Below are 15,033 nucleotides of genomic sequence, written 5' to 3' on the forward strand. Positions count from 1 at the left end.
ATTCAGCTTAAGGACATCTGACATCCAACAAGCAGTCCTTTAATCGATCCCCATGGCAGTTACCCATCAGTTCGGTCCACTGACAAATCCTCGAACAAGTCTACCAATCCCATAAACGTGTTCATGATGTGGGTTCACCCATACCAGAGTCAGACAATCACTGCCCTAGGAGGGGGAAGACGTGAGAGAAGCACACAGCTATGTTCATAACATAGCAAGTAGGACTGGGGAGAGATGCTTCAGAAATTTAGTGACCTCCTGCATGAGCCTTGAAAATACCAGCAGTAAAGGGAGTAAACTGCCATAAAAAAACAAACATTTACCCCCCTACAAGGGAGAGAATCTTTCTTTTCTGTATATTAAACTTGTAAAATGTAAAATATAAAAATGATAATAATGGTGATAATTATAAACCAAAAAGGAGGATGTCGAGCTACTAAATCTGCAAATGCCAGCATGTTCCTCCTTAATTATATAAAAGATTGACACACCAAGCTGAGACCTGACGGCATGGGATACTGGATGGCGTGTTGGGTGGGAGATGTGCCTATGATGGAAGAAAAACAAGCACATGCATACTCTACTATGATAACTAAGTAGAGCCCAGTGTAGAATGGAATGTCAAATAAGTAAATGCTAGAAAATACATTTTTGGTCCCTTATGTTGAGAGGCGATCGGGGAAGGTTTGAAACCCACAGTATCCATTGTTATAACTGAAACTGTTGACTGTTGTGGCATTCTAATATTCCCATGTCCGATAAGCCTAAAGCTTGATGAGTTCAGGTTAAAAAAAAAAAGATATCATCAAAATAGGGAAGATTGGTTAATTTTTTTACTAATACTTTTTGGGACCTTTTAATTAAGCCAACAATTGTTACTCGTCATATTTGTTTGGCTTGATATTAAGTTGTTTGGAGGGAGTCGAAATGTCAATGATGCTGTACATGTTTGCAGGGCAGCGGCTATTGAAATGACAATGAAGAATTCCTGGGAACTTAAATCAACAAAAACCCACAGGAGGTCCGTATGAGACCAGTGTGTTGTCTGATGACTCGGCTTCTGCAGTATACAAGATAAAAAAATGACATTATGCAATGAAAGATGAGTTCTCACAGTATGTTACCGAAAACTCAAAGCGACACATGTTATTGTGAAGGACATTAAAAAAAATGGAAAGAAGGAAGTTAGTAAAATGACATATTGTTTCTTGTTAATTATTGGTTTATTGGATCCTCGTTCCTATCAAAAAATGCTTTACATCGCAGCGAGAGCGAGAGAGAGGGAAGTAATCCCACCATAGACGCAAAGGAGGAATTAAGACAACTGATCTCTTATGTTGACTACAAGCAGCTTAAATATAGTTACACAAAGAAAGGAGCAACATTAAATAAAACTCATTTTAATATCCACTAGGATTATACATGAACAAAGTTTTAGAAGCTGCTATCAGGAATGTAGGACTTATACCTCTCTAGAAATTTGGTGTTCATTTTACTAAAATCTACATCATTTTATTGTTCCTCCTACTGTACTTGGTGAAGTAACAGTAACAAGCCTATTGTTAGAGACATATCCATGTCATGTTGCTCTCCCCTGGTGGCACTGGGGTCTTTAACATCCTAATTACATTTCTGATGCTAACCGTTAAATTGGGCATATGTAAACTGTAATGCAGGGTAAGATAACAGACTGCTTGGACTGGAACAGTGCACCCTGAGACTAAACCCCCTTCCCCGATGTCCCTGCTTAGTTACCCAGCCTACTCTACGCTGTATGAGACAACGGGTCAATGTTCCCTTCCTGCTGCAAATGTAGACAAAGCCAACACAATGCAAACAGCAAGTAATAGGCACCAAATACAGGGTCAGAACAAAAAGGAAAATGCAGCACAAAATCACAAGGCAAATACATAGTCAGAAAACGGGCAAAAGGCCAAAGACACCCGAATACAGAATGAACGCTATGTAGCAAACTAAAATACTTTAGCAGGCAAGGAAGAATTAACTAGCAACACTTAAATGAGAATCCCAGTCCAGAAGGGATTGAATCAGTTCTTTTACATCAGACAGGGCGGCAATGAGAGTGGTAAGAGATTCTGTTGATCACCGATGATTAAATGTTTGTAAACAAGAGTAGAGTTTACAGGAGACAAACAGGTAAGGTGTAACTCAATTAAGGCTGCTATAAAGGGATAAACTAGTGTTCAGACTAGTATGAACAGAGTGAAACAGTAGAAACATAGAAACATTTAGCGTGTCCTCAGCCATACTTTACAAAGAGAGAATAAAGCAGGCACAGATGATACACAAATTTAACATTAATAGTAAAAGAGCTTCTGCTCAAGTATCACACCATACAAATTAAGGAATGGAGGGCATGTATGGATATAGAAAAATAAATTAGTTCCCAATAACAAAATTTGTGTCCCCGTGAATTAGAGTTAATATCTGCCTGAAGTAGGAACACTTAAAATATCACTTTTATTATAAATATTAAAATAAAGACCACTCTTCAGCCATAGACTGATAATTTCAGGCTTTCAGTGTGTATATCAGAACAAAAATAGTTTTGTCTGAAATTTAATGTCTACACACTGAATAAAGTGCTGTTTTGATAGTGTTAAATGGTTCGTCGTGTGTGGCACCTAGCGAGATCACAATGAAGGTAGCTTGTGAGATCACGCTCTTCTTAGGTATCCAAACACACAACGAACTAAAGTGCTAGTATGAGGTGACAGTGATGCTACATGTCACCTTCTATTTCACTTATAGCACATCACCGAGTATTGTTCACCCATTGAATGCTGACTGTGTTTTGATCGGTCAGCATCCTAATCTACCTAACATGTTTAACACCTAAGTACACAATGTAGCCACAGGAAGAGATGACTGTCTAAAAAAGGGCTGAAATACTATTGCTTGGCGTTGATTGTAGCATATTCTTGCCAATTCATCTGCTCATGTAAAAGGACCCTAAAGGTATATCAAAAATATTTTGTATACTTTATTTTTTTTCATTTCTGTAAAATACTCTCTGTAATAGATATTATTTATGAGCAAAGAACCGGTAAGTGAGTAAAGTTTGCCTACTTTGCACATCCTGTATATCACAAAGAAGGACTAAATTGATACATTTATGACCTTAAAGCCTACGTAGCATTCTGAAGCCATTTTAAAAGTGCTCATTCTAAAATAAAAAATAACAAATGTTGCAAAGTAAAAATTCCCCTCTTCAATGAGACAGGGAGCGATATAATATATTTATTCAGAGTGGAATAACCAACCAGAGATAATTTCAGTTCCATGGTGAGATGGGAAAGAGACTTTTAAATCAAAAATTCTATGTTAAAACACAACAAATGGATGAGCAGGAAATTCAACAACATTTGTTGTTAGTTGTCATTGAGCCAACGTCACACTTAGAAAATTGAACTAAACACATTCTTAGAATGAAACTCAGTGTTTGAAAAGATGTGGTGTGAAGTGAACCTTGATTCTTCTGGATGTAAAACATTTGGAAATTGTTGAAAAAAAAACAGAATCATTCCAAAAATGTTATATAATATTACAAATAAAGACAGTGGCCCCTATTTATCAATAGTAGTGCACAGAGTGCCGTTTGCCTCACAAATGTGCAAGGTGTGGCAGATTATTGAATACTGGGGAATGGTTTTCAATCATCTGGCACAATTCTCTCCAGTCGCTGTATTAAATGTATCGCAAACTCCAACTAAGTACTAACACACCCCATTAGGTGCACATTTTTCCTGTATAGTCAGAGAAGGTGCAAGACACAAACTGGTGCACACACATTGTAAATACATGTTCAACCTCCAAAGAAATTTTAATTGTTAATCCTTGCTCCTCTGACAACCCAATATTTTGAAAATCCCATTGTCACTGGGACAAAAAAAACTTTGTCTGGCCCCGGGACTACCTGCCCTGTATACTTTTATTTGTAATACTTCAGTGCTATAGAAAAATGTCATGCAGGTGAAGAAGTAAATATATAGTCTATGGTAGGTTATAAAGTAGCTCAATACTGCAAAAATAAAAAGTAAAAATCGCAAGGCACTTCAAGTATACTGTTCACTACAGGAGAAAGAAGGAGCCGAAAAAGGTAAAAAGAAGATTTTTATGTGATGAAGTATATTCCAAAACTTAAAATAATCCCCTACATTATTCATTCCAAATTGTAGTTATGCTTTAAGTATACAGTCAGCGCTTCATTTATAACTGTGTGACAGGAACCTGTCTAATGCTTGCTAGTTACTGTGATAAGAATTCTTTGGCCTGATGAAGAGATCTTGTGTGACACAGTTCAAATAGTTTTCAAAAATTATTGGGGGGAAGCGGAATTTATCAAACACGCCAGCACTTGATGTTCCCTCTACCTTTTGATCGCACCAAATATATCAAGAGGCTCCGGCCTTTTAGTATATCACGGCATCCCCGACCAGTGCCGGCCCTCTGGTATAGCCCACTCCATGCTCATTTGCTGTGGAGGTCGTATAAGAGGGGAAATAGTCTAGTATAGAAAGCGTGTTTCCTGGGCTGATTCACTGTTGCTCCTTCCAAAATTATTTATATATAAAACAAAACAACAGACAAAAGGACGGTGCCTTGGGTTATCCCTTCATAGTAGATATGGAGTGTGGAAAAAAGGGGAGAGGAGGGCTCACAGCAGGGCTGCTCACCTTTTAGGTGAAATATTCCGCACAAGGGATCCAGTGGTACACTACAAGTTCCTGGCGTTCAGGTTTCAACGTCTTGGCTCTAATTGTACTAGGGTCACTGCCTCTGGTATTAAGATAAAGGCCAGAACCCCCAAAATACCACAACAGTCCGGTGGAATGAACAAACGGAAGAGAAAAATATATCTATATAACCAGAATGGGTGGCGCTGACTCTGAGTACTATCTTGTACTGGAGGGTTTATATCAATGATGCATCAATTGACTCTTCCCCAAAAAAAATTATAAAATTGCTTTATTCATAAAAAGTAATAAAATTTCCAAAATGATAAAATTAAGTAACTTACAATTGAGTGCAATTAGTCATGTCCTCGTAACGTGTTTCGTGGTCCTGCCCCTTTCTCAAAAACAAATGGACTAGTGTATGGGATACAAACAGGCATATATAAAGGTCCTAATAAAGGACCCCGAAACGCATCACAAGTACATGACTAATTTCACTCAATTGTAAGTTACTTCATTTTGGAAATTTTGGAAATTTTATTACCTTTTATGAATAAAGCAATTTTATAATTTCTTTGGAGAAGAGTCAATTGATGCATCATTGATGTAGACACTCCAGTAAAAGATAGTACTTAGAGGCAGTGCCACCCATTCTGGTGATATAGATATATTTTTCTCTTCCGTTTGTAAAATTATTTATAGAGAGAAACAACATGAAAAAGAAAATGGAGAAATTGACACATGAAATACCAGAATGGAACACATGGGACAATTTTGTTTTAGATTTGTTACTTGTTACATGTAGCTTAACAATATTATAGCGACTACATAAAACGTGTCTTGTATTTTGGGGGGTGTTTTGAGGTTGTTACTGTTTCTATGGCATTGTTTCTGGTATTTATCTAAATAGGCTTATATAAAAGGGAAAAAGCCATATCACATGCAAAGAGGGTCTAAAGGGTTAAAATTATTGGGGTTCTAGATATAACAAGCCATCTGGGTCATAATGCACAATAGACCTTATTACAGATTTTTCTTATAGATATCCAGCAATTTACTTTTGTAAAATATATTGTATAATAGTTTAGTATTGAAAGGCGTTCGGGGAGATCTCGTGTCAGCATGGTGCACTGAACATAAAACAACCCTATGTACCTGAAAGGTTTATTTATGCATCTTTATATTTATAGTAATTAGCTGCTTAGAAAACTCCAACAATAAGATTGGTTCTGTGTGATTGCAATTACTCTGGATGCAAATCAACCTAATATGTATGTTAAAAGCTGTAAGAAAAGAAATATATTTAGTATAACTTCTCTCCCAAACTGAAAATTACCTCATTCAGATTATATAATTTGAGATATGCCACAAAAGCATACAAATCTAAGTGATATACAGTCCTGCATAATTTTGACAAGTGTGAATTTTCTATTTAGTCTGAAATAGATCTCAAAATATGAATCCCATATACACACAATAACAATAAAATAAAACCTCATAAATGTAATTTTGGGGAACATATGTTTTTTTCACAAAATGTATTGCTTCAGTACTGAAATCTTAGTTTTATGGTTATGCATATAAAAAAACATAGATAAAATAAAGAGAGTTTTTCAGGTATATGAAATAATGGGTCACTCGAGCTTCGAATGCTAAATAACAACCCAACGAAATGATAATTAAAGGGAACCTGTAATCAGGAAGGTCATTTTTACATGATGACAGGTCCTAATAACCTCTGGCATGTTGATATAGAATATGCCTTTGTGGTGCATCTGAATAAATCCAATGCTTTTTAATAATTTCTTTACATTACCTGGCCAGCAGTGCGTGATGAGTCCCAGAGACAGTTCAGAGACAGTTCAGATGGCACGAGTTGTTTTCTACTCATTTTTTCTCCTCTCCTCATTCTCACTCATTGCCCTCCCTCTCCCTCAGCCTGTCCCCTGCTCCCTCTTGGTTACATCAGCTCATTGCCATAATCAATACTCATTTATATACACTCACCGGCCACTTTATTAGGTACACCATGCTAGTAACAGGTTGGACCCCCTTTTGCCTTCAGAACTGCCTCAATTCTTCGTGGCATAGATTCAACAAGGTGCTGGAAGCATTCCTCAGAGATTTTGGTCCATATTGACATGATGGCATCACACAGTTGCCGCAGATTTGTCGGCTGCACATCCATGATGCGAATCTCCCGTTCCACCACATCCCAATGATGCTCTATTGGATTGAGATCTGGTGACTGTGGAGGCCATTTGAGTACAGTGACCTCATTGTCATGTTCAAGAAACCAGTCTGAGATGATTCCAGCTTTATGACATGGCGCATTATCCTGCTGAAAGAAGCCATCAGATGTTGGGTACATTGTGGTCATAAAGGGATGGACATGGTCAGCAACAATACATCCGGTAGGCTGTGGCGTTGCAACGATGCTCAATTGGTACCAAGGGGCCCAAAGAGTGCCAAGAAAATATTCCCCACACCATGACACCACCACCACCAGCCTGAACCGTTGATACAAGGCAGGATGGATCCATGCTTTCATGTTGTTGACGCCAAATTCTGATCCTACCATCCGAATGTCACTGCAGAAATCGAGACTCCTCAGACCAGGCAACGTTTTTCCAATCTTCTACTGTCCAATTTCGATGAGCTTGTGCAAATTATAGCCTCAGTTTCCTGTTCTTAGCTGAAAGGAGTGGCACCCGGTGTGGTCTTCTGCTGCTGTAGCCCATCTGCCTCAAAGTTCGACGTACTGTGCGTTCAGAGATGCTCTTCTGCCTACCTTGGTTGTAACGGGTGGCGATTTGAGTCACTGTTGCCTTTCTATCAGCTCAAACCAGTCTGCCCATTCTCCTCTGACCTCTGGCATCAACAAGGCTTTTCGCCCACAGAACTGCCGCTCACTGGATGTTTTTCCTTTTTCGGATCATTCTCTGTAAACCCTAGAGATGGTTGTGCATGAAAATCCTAGTAGATCAGCAGTTTCTGAAATACTCAGACCAGCCCTTCTGGCACTAACAACCATGCCACGTTCAAAGGGACTCAAATCACCTTTCTTCCCCATACTGATGCTCGGTTTGAACTGCAGGAGATTGTCTTGACCATGTCTACATGCCTAAATGCACTGAGTTGCCGCCATGTGATTGGCTGATTAGAAATTAATTGTTAACGAGCAGTTGGACAGGTGTACCTAATAAAGTGGCCGGTGAGTGTATATATATATATATATATATATATATATATATATATATATATATATACACACACACAGTACAGAACAAAAGTTTGGACACACTTACTCATTCAGAGAATTGTAGGTTCACACTGAAGGCATCAAAAATATGAATTAAGACATGTGGAATTACGTAATTAACAAAAAAGTATAAAACAGCAGAAAATATGTCTTATAGCTTCAAGAGGTAGTCACCTCACAGGTGCCCTGTCAGCGGTTATAAGTGGGATTTCTTACCTTATAGAAGGGGTTGGTACTATCAGTTGTGTTGTGCAGAAGTCAGGTGGATACACAGCTGATAGCCCTACTGAATAGACTGTTAGGCCCCTTCCACACTTGCGTTGCAGATCACGTCAGAGTTTGATCAGGGTGCGATCAGTGTTTGGTCAGTGAAAAACGCACATTTTTCATCAGAGTTCAATCAGTTTTCAGTCAGAGTTTGTTCAGTGTCTCAGTTTTTCATGCGCGTTTTTTATGCAATTTCAATGCGTTTTTCACACGCATTTTCTGGACTCAGGACTTAGCTCTATCTTTTCTATGGCAACTGATGCGTGAAAAACGCATTGCACTTGCAAGTGTCTCAGAGTGCAATGCGTTTTTGATGCATCTCCATAGACTTGTATGGTGCGTTTTTCACGCGCGTGACTTGCAAAAAAAAAATGTGCGTGTGTGCGTGAAAAAAAATGCAAGTCTGAAAAGACCCATTGGTTACAGAGTGCAATGCAAGTTCTGCGCGTCAAAAGCACGTGCAGAAAACGCGCGTGAAAAACGCAAGTGTGAAAGGGGCCTAAGAATTTGTATTATGGCTAGAAAAAGTGACCTTCATTAAGAAATGAAGGTCAGTCACTCCGAAAAATTGGGAAAACTTTGAAAGTATCCCCCTCTGAAAGTGCAGTTGCAAAAACCATTAAAGGGGTATTCCCATCTGGACATTTGCATTTGATTGAATTCATTTGCCATTTATAAACATTTCTTCAGTTGGATGTTATTAAAAAAAATTTTTCCTGTGTGAAGATAAATTCTCATAAATGTAGTCATGTTGTCCCTTAGAAACCAGATGGCTTCCTCGGATACGACCACCTCACATTAAGGCAGCAGTGGCCAGAAATGCACTATTAAGTACTGTCCGACCGCTTGGCTTCAGTAATCATCACCACAGGACGGCTGTGGGACATGCAGTAACTCCCGGACATTTCATATACAATAACCTTTTGTTTCTTTGTACAATCACTGCAGCAGAGGTGGCCGTATCCGAGGAAGCTATCTCGTTTCTAAGGGGCAACATGGTAACATTTATGAAAAATTATCTTCACACAGGAACATTTTTTTAATAACATCCAATTGAAGAAATGTTTACATATGGCAAATGAATTAAATTAAATGTAAATGCCCAGATGGGAATAGCCCTTTAAGGGTTACAAAGAAACTGGCTCACATGAGGACCGCCCCAGGAAAGGAAGACCAAGAGTCACCTCAGCTGCGGAGGATAAGTTCATGCAAGTCACCACCCTCAGAAATCACAGGTTAACAGCAGCTCATATTAGAGACCAGGTCATTGCCACACAGAGTTCAGACACAGCTCGTTTGATAAGGGGACGATGTATGGATGCAGTGAACTAGTAGTAGATTAAAGGTGCTGCAGTTAAAACTATGTTAGTTGGATCTTGAGACGGAGCTGGCGCTCCGCTGCCAGGCGAGCTTTCGCCAATCCAAGCCCCTGTCTCTAGGCTACTCCCCAAACAGCACTTCTAAGAACCTTTTGTATAAGATCAAGTGTAGTAGCGTTCTTATAAGTTTGGGTTATGGCGGGTGAGGGGAATGTAAACAGATGCGCAAGAAGCGCTGAAATAATATCAGCAAATGATAAAAGTTTGCCAGTATATTTTGTGGATTACACAGCAGGGTGGCAACAAAGTAAACAAGTTTGATGTGGAAGCCATGAAAACAACCCAAAATTCTGCCTGACACAGCTCGTTTGATAAGGGGACCATGTATGGAGGCAGTGAACTAGTAGTAGATTAAAGGTGCTGCAGTTATGGCGATGGCGATGACGTGTGGAGGTAGCAATGGAGACAACATGTGGAGCCAGCTTAAAAGACGACATGTGGAGGCTGCTATGGAGACAATTTAATTTGGATAGTGCCTGTATGTGGCAGTCCAAAAAAGTTTTCAAACCAGAGGAGCAGGTAGGTGGTCCTCCAGAAAAATTACATAGATTGAGTGCCTGTATGTGGCACTCCCAAAAATTGTTTAAAACAGAGGACCGGGTAGGTGGCCCTCCAGAAAAATTAAATACATAGAGTACTATAGCCAGAGACAGTTGGCCCTGGCAAAAAATAGCCAGTTTCCTCTGCTTTAGTGTACAAAGAGGAGGAGAAGGAGGACAATGAGGAGGAGGAGTGCATACATTATTCAGGTTCAGCCTCTTTCACCTGGTGGAGAATGAAAATCCGGAGAAATCCAGGCTTTATTCATCTTGATAAGCGTCAGTCTGTCAGCGCTGTCAGTCGACAGGCGTGTACGCTTATCGGTGATGATGCCACCAGCTGCACTGAAACCCAGTAGTTGTAGGGAGCTGTGTGATCATTTAGGACGATGGTATAGTCAGCTATGTACTCCCTCACCATCTTTCTGTAAAGATCAGCCCTACTCTGCCGAGACTGGGGACAGGTGACAGTGTCTTGCTGGGGTGACATAAAACTGGCAAAGGCCTTGTAAAGCCTACCCCTGCCAGTGCTGGACAAGCTGCCTGCTCGCCTACTCTCCCTCGCTACTTGTCCCGCAGAAGTACGCCCTCTGCCGCTAGCGCTGTCAGAAGGGAAATACTGTTTCAGCTTGTGCACCAAGGCCTGCTGGTATTCATGCATTCTCACACTCCTTTCCTCTCCAGGGATGAGAGCAGAAAGATTTTGCTTGTACCGTGGGTCCAGGAGAGTGAATACCCAGTAATCGGTGCTGGAATAAATTCTTTGAACGCGAGGGTCACGGGATAGGCAGCTTAGCATGAAATCTGCCATATGCGCGCAAGAATTCACTCCCCTCACTGGCCTGACTGTCCATTTCCTCCTCGTCCAACTCGTCCAACTCCTCTTCTTCTGCCCATACACGCTGAACAGTGAAGGACTGAACAATGGTCCCCTCTTCTGTCTCGCCAACATTCTCCTCCTCTTCCTCCTCATCCTCCTCCACCTCCTCCGATATGCGCTGAGAAACAGACCTAAGGGTGCTTTGGCTATCAACAAGGGAATCTTCTTCCCCCATCTCTTGTGACGAGCGCAAAGCTTCCGACTTCATGCTGACCAGAGAGTGTTTCAACAGGCCAAGCAGCGGGATGGTGAGGCTGATGATGGCGGCATCACCACTGACCATCTGTGTTGACTCCTCAAAGTTACTCAGCACCTGACAGATATCAGACATCCACGTCCACTCCTCATTGTAGACTTGAGGAAGCTGACTGACCTGACTACCAGTTCTGGTGGAAGTTGACATCTGGCAGTCTACAATCGCTCTGCGCTGCTGGTAAACTCTGGATAACATGGTTAATGTTGAATTCCACCTCGTGGGCACGTCGCACAACAGTCGGTGAGCGGGCAGTTGGAGGCGGCGCTGCGCTGCCCTGAGAGTGGCAGCATCTGTGCTGGACTTCCTGAAATGCGCACAGATGCGGCGCACCTTCGTGAGCAAATCAGACAGATTGGGGTATGTCTTGAGGAAACGCTGAACTATGAGATTTAACACATGGGCCAGGCATGGCACATGTGTCAGTCTGCCGAGTTGCAGAGCCGCCACCAGGTTACGGCCGTTGTCACACACAACCATGCCTGGCTTCAGGTTCAGCGGTGCCAGCCACAGATCAGTCTGCGCCGTGATGCCCTGAAATAACTCCTGGGCGGTGTGCCTTTTATCGCCTAGGCTCAGCAGTTTGAGCACCGCCTGCTGTCGCTTAGCGATGGCACTGCTGCTGTGCCTAGAGCTACCGACTGATGGCGCCATGCCCACGGATGGTAATTCAGAGGAGGAGGTGGAGGAGGGGTGGGAGGAGGAGGAGGCATAGTAGGCCTTTGAGACCTGGACCGAGGTAGGCCCCGCAATCCTCGGCGTCGGCAGTATATGACCAGCCCCAGGGGCAGACTCGGTCCCAGCCTCCACCAAGTTAACCCAATGTGCCGTCAGCGATAAATAGTGGCCCTGCCCGGCAGCACTTGTCCACGTGTCCGTGGTCAGGTGGACCTTGTCAGAAACGGCGTTGGTCAGGGCACGGATGATGTTCTCTGACACGTGCTTGTGCAGGGCTGGGACGGCACATCGGGAAAAGTAGTGTCGGCTGGGGACCGAATACCGAGGGGCGGCCGCCGCCATGAGGTTTCGAAAGGCCTCGGTCTCTACCAGCCTATAGGGCAGCATCTCCAGGCTAAGCAACTTGGAGATGTGGACGTTGAGGGCTTGGGCGTGTGGGTGGGTTGCACTATACCTCCTTTTGCGCTCCAGCGTCTGGGATATGGAAAGCTGAACGCTGGTGGATGCTGTGGAGGATCGTGGAGACGAAGATGGGGTTTTCGCACGGGAGGTGTTTGGGCCGGGGACCTGGGCAGGGGGCTGACTAGCAGATGACACAGGGGAAGGAGCAGTGGTGTGCCCGGCCGGAGGTGAACGGGCTTGGTGCCATTGAGTGGGGTGTTTAGCATTCATATGCCTGAGCATACTGGTGGTAGTTAAGCTAGTAGTGGTGGAACCCCTGCTGATCCTGGTTTGGCACAGGTTGCACACCACAGTCCGTCGGTCATCCGGTGTTTCTTTAAAGAACCTCCAGTCCTCTTTAAAGAACCACAGTCCTCCTCCTCCTCCGGCCGGCATGACGCGAGGAGGAGGAGGAGTCACGTAGTGTTCGGACCCGATCTCCTCCCCCGCCGCGTCCTAGATGTAGCTACTAGATGTAGCTGATGCTGCTGCCCTAGCTGCCCCTACCCCACCACGCATCCTGAACGGCCCCTGATGCAACAGGGGGCCGATCTAGCAGAGCCGGAACCTGGGTGTATCGGGCGCAGGCGGGGTGCCGCTTGCTCAGCAGGTGCGAGGTGCTCCTGAACGCTGGAACCCTCCTGCCGGAGGCTGGATCCGGACAGCTGAGGGTGCACTCGCGCTGAAACAGAGACGGAGTGGATTAGCGCGGACTCCACCACCGGGGTACACCGGGATAGGACGGCGTCTGGGAAGGTGATCTGACCGGAGAGGGTATTGCAGCATCGGATCCGACATCGCCTCCCTGATTTCTACTCCGATCAGCAGGCACCACGCTTTTTTCACGTTTGCCCGCCGGGCCCTCCCGCCTCTCAACATCCCCCTGCCGGTGGTGTTAAAGGTATTCTTATATCGTAGGAACTGCGTTAAGAAATTTAATGCAATTTGATCATATGGTACTAACCCAGCTAACAAGGCAACTGTACTTAGTTATCGGCCTATCGGTCTTTCTACCTGATTAAACTTTCTGAACCTCGCAGGTTAATGCGCTGGACTTTCTGGACTAATCTTGTGAACTTCTTGCAGCTTTTCCGCTTGCCAGCGGTAATAATACTAAAATAACTAACTGCATGGCAATTGTTGAAACCTTCTTTTCCTTTACAGGACTAATTCTTGGACGTTGCTGGACTTTGCTGGACTTTGCTTAGACTTTGTTTAGATCTCAGGCCTATATGGCTTGTTCTCGGCCATAACATTAACAGTATTTGTTTTTTTGCACAACCAGTCGGTTATATTATTCTTGGTTTTGGGTATATGCTGGCTAGTTAAGTTAGTCTTTAACTTTCTGAACAAATTGTTGCAGTGTGTATATTGTTGCTTTCTAATTGCTCTGAGGTCCCCTGCAAGTTCCCTTTTGCGATGCCACCAAAAAACTCGGGCCGGAAATCCGGTGGGGAGGGGGGTCTCCTAAGGAGGTGAAAGATCGTGGAGGTAGCAAAAATGACTCTGCCGGAAAGTTGGAAAAATTATGGAGCTCCCCTATTGTTAAAACTCGCCAAACCGGCAAAGTAGGTAATCCCCACCCTACCGTCCCCCCGGACATACATGAAAGGCCCTTGCAGGAGGACGAGTCGGCACACTCTGAGGATGCCAACAACCCAATCTGGATAGAGATCCTGGCAACTGTCCAAAAGACCGGGGCAACAGTGGAGGGGTTAGATAAACAGGAGGCGGCCCTGGCTTCCGACATTGCCCTGATTAAGGAGGATATCTCCAAAACTAGGGAAACGGTTTCTAAGGTGGTTAGTCAGGTAAAAAATCTGGAGGGAGAGACTAAGAGTTTAAGAAAAGAAGTGAGTGCTCTGACCAAGGCTCAAACCTCCCTTAGGGATAAGCTAACGGATTTGGAGGATCGATCTAGACGATCTAATCTTCGTATTATAGGCCTCCCAGAAGAAGTAGGGGAGAATTCCCTTTCAAAATGGATTCAGGATTGGTTAATTGAGCATGTGGGCATAGAGACTTTATCATCTGTCTTTATGATAGAAAGAGCCCATCGAGTTCCTAATAAACCTCCCATTCCAGGGGCCCCACCCAGGGTCATTCTGGCAAAAGTTCTATGCTCACAAGATTGAGATGCAATTATTAGATGTTCCCGCTCCAGGCAGGATATTATGTATAATGGGGTAAAAAATTTAATTTTTCCGGATTACTCACAGGCTACGCAACAAAAGCGAACCAAATTTAAAGATGTAAAGTTGCGCCTGAAGGAGGCAGGATTAAAATTTTCACTTTTATACCCAGCAAAATTGAGAGTAATCCATAATGATCAAACCCTCTTTTTTGACATCTCCACAGAGGCCTCGGAGTGGCTAGAGTCGAAGGGGTTCTAGGGTGAAGTAGCAGGAGGCAAGCGTTGCACAGATCTCTTAGAAGTATATAAGCTACAGCGCGCGGACGAGGGACGGGTAGGGGGGGCGGGGATGTAGGAGAATAGAGGCCTGTTAATAGTGATGGGTCAAGTAGGGGGTCGGTGTGGGGATGTGGGGGGGGGGTTGGGATGGGACTCTGCCGTAGGGAACACTTTATTGTCCTGTTTGTTATTTTTTTCTGTTTGCTGCCGCTTTTTTGTTAAGG

The sequence above is a fragment of the Engystomops pustulosus genome, chromosome 9 (genome assembly GCF_040894005.1).
Source record: "Engystomops pustulosus chromosome 9, aEngPut4.maternal, whole genome shotgun sequence".
NCBI lineage: Eukaryota > Metazoa > Chordata > Amphibia > Anura > Leptodactylidae > Engystomops > Engystomops pustulosus.